This window comes from Rhinopithecus bieti, unplaced genomic scaffold (assembly GCF_001698545.2).
Source record: "Rhinopithecus bieti isolate Rb0 unplaced genomic scaffold, ASM169854v2 scaffold_7681, whole genome shotgun sequence".
Lineage (NCBI taxonomy): Eukaryota > Metazoa > Chordata > Mammalia > Primates > Cercopithecidae > Rhinopithecus > Rhinopithecus bieti.
Genome location: NW_016806571.1, coordinates 2031756 through 2038989, shown reverse-complemented (window position 1 = coordinate 2038989; position 7234 = coordinate 2031756). Strand labels below are relative to the sequence as shown.

Sequence of the window (7234 nt, the reverse complement as noted above, 5' to 3'; positions counted from 1 at the left end):
AAAAAAAAAAAAAAAAAAAAAAAGAAAATGTATTCTCTTACCCAGAATCTATGAACTTTCATTCTCAACATCTTCTTCATTTGTTCTGGATATAATCATTCAGTTGTTTTTTCCTAACACAGTACATGGAAGAGGAATTTTCATTTTTATTTTTCCCATACCAGGGATATGGAACATATTTCTATATTAAGGATGCTTTATATTTATATTCCATGTTACAGTTTTTTTTTTTTTTTAAATCTGTCATGTGTCTATTCAGAAGCTATTCTTTTTTTTTGTGACAGAGTCTCGCTCTGTTGCCCAGGCTGGAGTGCAGTGGCACGATATCGGCTCACTGCAAACTCTGCCTCCTGGGTTCATGCCATTCTCCTGCCTCAGCCTCCCGAGTAGCTGGTACTTCAGACGCCCTCCACCACGCCCGGCTAATTTTTTGTATTTTTAGTAGAGACCGGGTTTCACCGTGTTAGCCAGGTTGGTCTCAATCTCCTGATCTCGCCCGCCTCCGCCTCCCAAAGTGCTGGTATAACAGGCAAGAGCCACCGCGCCCGGCCGATATTCTTTTCTGTATAGCAATTTTAGCATCTATGTACCTGTGTTCTTCATTCCTTTTACGGTTTTTGGGTTTCTGTCTTTTTTAAGATTGTCCACCTTATCGTAAAATATTTCAAATGTTTTCTAAATTTTCTTCTAACTTTATGGCATTTTGAAAAGAATTTTGTTTCAGTGTATTTTCTTGACTGTCAGAGAAGAAATCTATGGCCATTTATAGAAAATTCGAAACGGAAAATCAGAAAGAAGGAAAATCACTGTCACTTAATATAATCCATGGGAAAGCAAGCATTTTCTTAAAAAAATGTTATTATTATTTATTTATTTTTTTGACAGGGTCTTGCTCTGTCAACCAGACTGGAGTGCAGTGGCAGGATCTCGGCTCACTGCAACCTCTGTCCCTCAGGGTCAAGCCATCCTCCCACCTTAGCCTCCTAAGTAGCTGGGACCAGAGGTGCACGTTACCATGCCCCGCTAACTTTTGTATTTATCGCATTGTTTCTCCTTCAACAGTTGATGAAATTTGGGTAGTTTTCACTTTTAGTTGTTAGGAATAATGCTACTAAGAATGGTCCTGTCCAAATATTTGTGTGGATGTGTGTTTTCAGATTTCTTTGGTCTATATCTAGTAATGGAATTGCTGTTTAAGTTTCTGAGGAATCACCAAACTTTTTGAAAATGGCTGCACCATTTTACAGATGCAGATTGCAGGAGGGTTCTAATTTCTCTACATTCTTGCTAACACTTGTAATTGTTCATTTTTTAAAACACAAGTCATCCTAGTGTGTCTGAAGTGGCATTTCATTGTAGTTTGCATTTTCCTAGTGACTGATGATGTTGACTTTCTTTTTATATGCTTATTGGCTGTTTGTGTATCTTTTCTGAAGAAATACGTCGTCAAATCCTTTGCCTGTGTTTAGATTGGATTGTCTTTCCATTGTTAAGTTTGAGATCTTTACATATATTGTGCATCAAGCCCCTTATCAGATAGATGATTTGCAGATATTTTGTGCCATTTGGTGGGTTGACTTTTCACTTTTCTGATGAGTCCTTTGGAGCATAGGTTTTTTTTTAAACTTTGATGGTTCAATTGATCTTTTTTTAAATCTTTTGTCACTTGTGCTTTTGGAACCATATTTAAGAAGCCATTGCCTAATTAGGTTATTGTCTTGATATGTTTTCTGTTCCTTATAGCAATACCTGAAACTGGGTAATATATAAAGAAAAGGAATTTATTTCTTACAATTATGGAGGCTGAGAAGTCCAAGGTCAAGGGGCCCCATCTGGTGAGAGCCTTCTTGCTAGTGGGGATTCTGCAGGTCCTGAGGTGGTACAGGGCATCACATGGACAGGGGGTGAGCATGCTAGTTCAAGTCTTTCTTCCTCCTCTTATAAAGCCACCAATCCCACTCCCTGATAACCCGTTAACCCATGAATGGATTAATTCATTTATAAGGACAGTACACTCCTGACCTAGTCACCCCTATCAAATGTCCCACATCTCAGTGATTAAGTTGCAATGTGAGTTTTGGAGGGGACAAACATTTAAACCATAATAGTCATGAAGATTTATTTCAATTTTTTTAAGGGATTGACAGCTTTAGTTCTTATCCATAGGTTTTTTTTATCCATTTTCAGTAGCTTTTTGTGTAGATGCTCCTCAACTTGCAATGAGATTATATCTTTTTTTTTTTTTTTTGAGACGGAGTCTCGCTTACTCTTTCGCCCAGGTTGGAGTGCAATGCCGTGATCTCAACTCACTGCAAGCTCCGCCTCCTGGGTTCACGCCATTCTCCTGCCTCCTGCCTCTCAGCCTCCCAAGTAGCTGGGACTACAGGCGCCCTCCAGCGCACCCAGCTAATTTTTTGTATTTTTGGTAGAGATGGGGTTTCACCATGTTAGCCAGGATGGTTTCGATCTCCTGACCTCGTGATCCGCCCGCCTCGGCCTCCCAAAGTGCTGGGATTACAGGCGTGAGCCACCGTGCCCAGCCGAGATTACATCTTGATAAACTCATTTGAAATTGAAAATACTGTAAGTTGAAGATGCATTTAATGCTGGCAACAAAAGAGATAGTCCCTGACTTACCATGGTTCAATTTAGGATTTTCAATTTCATGATAGTGTGGAAGCAATACACATTCAGTAGAAACTGTACCTCCTTTTTAAGTTGCAAGGAGCTCTTAGATTTCTATGGGGTTATGTCCCCAAAATTCCCTGTAAAAGATTTTCCCTGAAAAATCTTAAGTCAAACCATCGTAAGTCTGAGAACATCTCATGTATATTGTGTGAGGTTGGGGTCTGACTTCATTCTTTTACATGTGGGTATCCATTTTTTTTCAGGACCATTTTTTGAAAATATTATTTCCCCATGAATAAACTTGGCATCTTGTAAATGTTTACCTTTTTCAGTGTGTTAATGTTGACACTCATGGTGCAAAAGCAATGGTGGGTAAAACTGCTGGCACCTTGCTGTGAATCAAGGCAATGGCACCAAACTATTGGTAGTCATTTTATTATTTACTACCAAACACTTGCAATAAAAAAGGTGGCAGTTTCACTTTAAAATGTCCTTGGTCTAGCAGTAAAAATGAATGATATTGAAGCATGATCCCTGAAAATATGTCTTTTTAGTATTCCATGTGATGAAATGGGAGGTACTCATAAAAGCACATCTGTTGATACTGAACTGTGCAGATCGACTCTAGGAAAAACATTTGATGTAACTATTTGAGTTGCAAACCAATGTGGCAAACTGAGTCAGATTTGGGTACTTGGCACATTGAAGCAAGCTCCTCACTTGGAGGAAAACAACTGACAGTATTTGTCAATGATAAAATCCAAGTTTTAAAGCAAAAATTAGAAAAGTCAGGAAAGTTATGTCTGCCATTCTGAGTTTGATGGTATCCCCAGATTTGATGACTTTTCTGATGAGATTGCTGGTGATACCAGTCAGTTTTATTTGGGAATGTTGGGTAATGTAGTATGTTGACATATGGAAGATCTGTACATCTAACCAATATTTTCAAATTAACCCATGTGATATCTTATAAAATCATGCATATTTAAATATTTCAAAGTACAAGATAGGTAGGCCAGTAGATTTTTAAGTTAACAATACAAAGAGTTCCCTTATGATTTTATATTCCACACTGTAAACTAACTTCGAAGAAATTACTACTCATTGAGTTGTTGTGCATGTCAAAGAAGAATGTCTTCAGTTATATGAAAAAGCTTTTAATGTTCTCCTCCCTTTTCCAACTACGTGTCTGTATAGCTAGATTTTCTTCACATCCTTCACCCAGAATAGCCTATTGCAACACATTGAATGTAGAAGCAGATATGAGAATCCAGCTTAATTTCTATTAAGCAGACATTAAAGAGATTTTAAAATTATAAAACCATGTCCCTTTTGCTTTTTTTTTTTTTTTTTTTGGTTTTAGGAAATATAACCATCTCTCATGAAAATATCTATGTTTTAGTGGGTTTAGTATTTTAAATGAATTAAATATATTTAAAATTTCTATTTTCTTTCTAAAATGATAAATGTTGGTAGATATAAATCACATAAATGAAAACTCTCTGAGATCTTCAGTGATTTGTAGGACTATAAATGTATCCTGAGAAGAAAGGTTTGAGAACCACTAGTTTAATAGAACTTTTTTGTTGCTTTTGATAGAGAGGGTAGGGAGGGGCTAGGGACTGTAAAGTTTGTGGGAGGTTACAGTTTTAATTAGAATAGTCAGGGAATGCTTCACCTAGAGGGGATCTTCTGACCAAAACTTGAAGGAAGTGAGGAAGCAAGCTGTGCTCTGACAGCAGTTAAGCCCTAAGCCCAGAGGTGAAAAGATTCGTGGAATGGCAAGGGAGGCATTGTAGCTTCAGTGTAATAAGTGAGGGGAGTGTAATAGGAAATAAGGTTAGAGAAAAACATGGGAGGTTTTGGTGGTGGTGGTGGTGGTGGTGGTGGTGATGGTTAGCCCTTTTGGACTTCATGAAGCCATTTTGATGGCTTTAATTTTCACTCAGTGAACTTAGAAGCCACTGATGTTTTTTTTTTTTTCTCTCAGCATATTGTATCTTATATTTTAAAAAGATCAGTCTGGTTACAATGCTAAGAATATTCACAGGTTGGGATAGGGTGGAGTTAAGGCTAAAAGACTAGTGAGGAAGGTAGTATCACAGACGACAGAGGAAGGTAGTTTAGACCAGGATTGTGGCAGCAGGATTGCAAGTGTCAGATTTTTATATGCTCTGGAAATGAACCCAATAGAATTTCCTGGTGGATTGTGAGTGGAATGATAGTGGAGTCATAGATGATGAAGATATTTGTCTTGAGAAAATCCTTCATGCAGTAAATTAAATTGATTTCAGTGTTGTTTACGGCTTCATTTTTTGCCTGTAATTAACAAAATTAATATATTTAAAAAATTGTATGGCCTCTGGGTTTTGTCTCCTAAAAGATGTCTCCCTTAGTAAGATTAGAAAAATACTCTTGTATTTTCTTCTAATTCTTTTAGATAGTTTCAGTAAATTAGTTCTTTTATCTACCTGGTGTTTAATTTTGCTCTCATTAAAGCAGTTTCTCAAGTTCAGAACTGTTGACATATTGGGCTGAATAATTCTTTGTTTGTGGAAGAATGTGCTCCGCTGTGCATTATAGCATATTCAGTGGCATCTCTGGCTTCTACCCACTAGAGACTGGTAGCACTCACTTTCTACCTCAGTTAAGACAACTAAATGTATTTCCAGATGCCCCCAAATGTTCCCTTGGGGAAAAAATTACTCCTGGTTGTGAACTTCAGTAAAGAATGTTAAAAAAAATTAAGCCCTGATTTTGAAATATGCATACTCAAATAGTATACCCAGTTTTATTTTCATCACATCAGTGTCATTAACAAGGTGAATCTAGAAACCATTCTGAATATATGGAAACGACAGGAGGAGGAAAACCAAAGCACAGATGCTTCAACTTGAATCAGTCTTTTGGAACATAGTAACCTTGCCAGAATACTGGCCAAAGTTTGAGCAGAATGATCTTAAATTTTGAAAAAGGAAGATTTAATAAGCAGATTCTGTCCCAGAATGGTGCTTTGCTTGTTTGTTTGTGTGGGTGTTTTTTTTTTTTTTTTTTTTTGCATCTTTCATTTTTATTTTGGTTCTTATCCATGATTATGTAGTTTAGTTGAAACAACAGTGTAAAGCAGTGGAAATAATATACATAGTGCACTGGACTGATAATCAGAAAACCTAATCAGAAACCTGAATCTCCTTTTAGATTTCAATTTTGATCAATTTTGGTTTCAATTGATCTTCAGTTCTGTGGTCTGAAAAATGAAGAATCTTATTGTGAAGATCAGTTAAACTAGTGTACTAAAACCTTTAAAATTTAAAGCATTATAAGGAGTTATTAATACAAGGAACTATTATTTTACCTGCTTTAAGACTTTTGACAAAATTTATATTTAAAACTTAAAATTGTATCATAGTTCTAGACCTGTACTTTGAAATACTGTAGTCACTAACCACATATAGCTATTGAGCATTTGATATGTGGTTAGTCCAAATTGAGATGTACGCTAAATGTAAAATGTACACCATAGTTTGAAGACTTAGTATTAAAAAGAAATCAAATATCATAATTTGTGTTGATTACATGTTGAAATGATAGTGGTTTGGGTATATTGAGTTAAAATAGATTTCTCTTTTAATTACTTTTAATGGTGTTACTGGATTACTTTATATATATGGCTTAATTGTGTTTCTAGTGGACTCTACTGGTCTAGAATTGTTTGATGTTAATTTATAGAAGAGAAACTTCAATGAGTGCCATTATCTATAATATATGTTCTATAGAATCAGGAAATTTTAGTATAGAAAGGGTTTTCCCTATCAATTTTAATAGTGTTTGCAGATTATATATTCCTCAAACCTCAGGGGAACTGTGATGCTGTATATTTTTTATTTAGATTTAATTCAGGTGTTTGGGAACTTTGGATTTCAATTTGATTTTTTTAAATATAATTTTTATACAAAACATTCAAATATTATATACTAAATTTAAAAGCAGAGAAGAGCACTAGTTAGTGCCATTAGATTAACTCATTGATTATTTAAGTTGTGGCTCTCCCGTATTTTTGTTTGTTCTGTCTGTGTTGGATCATGTATAATTTTGGAAGCAGGTAGACTGTTCCATATTTGTGAGCCTGACTTTCCCGATACTGTGCTATCAAATATCAAACATCATAAGTCAAATTATATGATGAGGCTGCTATTGGCTTGTGTTTAATAGAATAACTTTATTAGTTTCATTTACTGACTTCACAATTACATTTTATAAACGTATGAAATTGTTAGAACACTAATGAATCCACTTTATAGGTATTTTGATTTTTGCAAAAAATACCTTTTGCGTTTTACATTTGTTTAAGATTTCGGCTGCAGAAAATGGTTTGAAAACCTTAATTTAATTAAACTTTTCATTTTACAGATTTAGAGTCTGATTCTAAGGAAAAATAGTTTGCCAAATTTCACACAATTAATTGAGTACTGATATCTGAATCCTGTGTATACAGTGTAAGTACTTTCTGTGATGTAGTAGTCTTCTAAGGATTGTTATATTTGAGTAGGGGTTGAATCTAGAACATCTTGATTTAAATTATGTCTTTAATGATATATTTGTTCAT

The 7234-nt window shown here is 35.3% G+C and overlaps 1 protein-coding gene across 1 annotated transcript in view; it reads left to right on the top strand.

Annotated features, from left to right (window-relative positions):
- TDRD15 (tudor domain containing 15) overlaps window positions 1–7234 on the top strand; it is a 77229-nt gene that overhangs the window by 60303 nt on the left and 9692 nt on the right. Inside the window, 1 exon segment of the mRNA XM_017876833.1 lies at window positions 7039–7124. The gene's annotated coding sequence lies outside the window, so the exon portion shown is untranslated.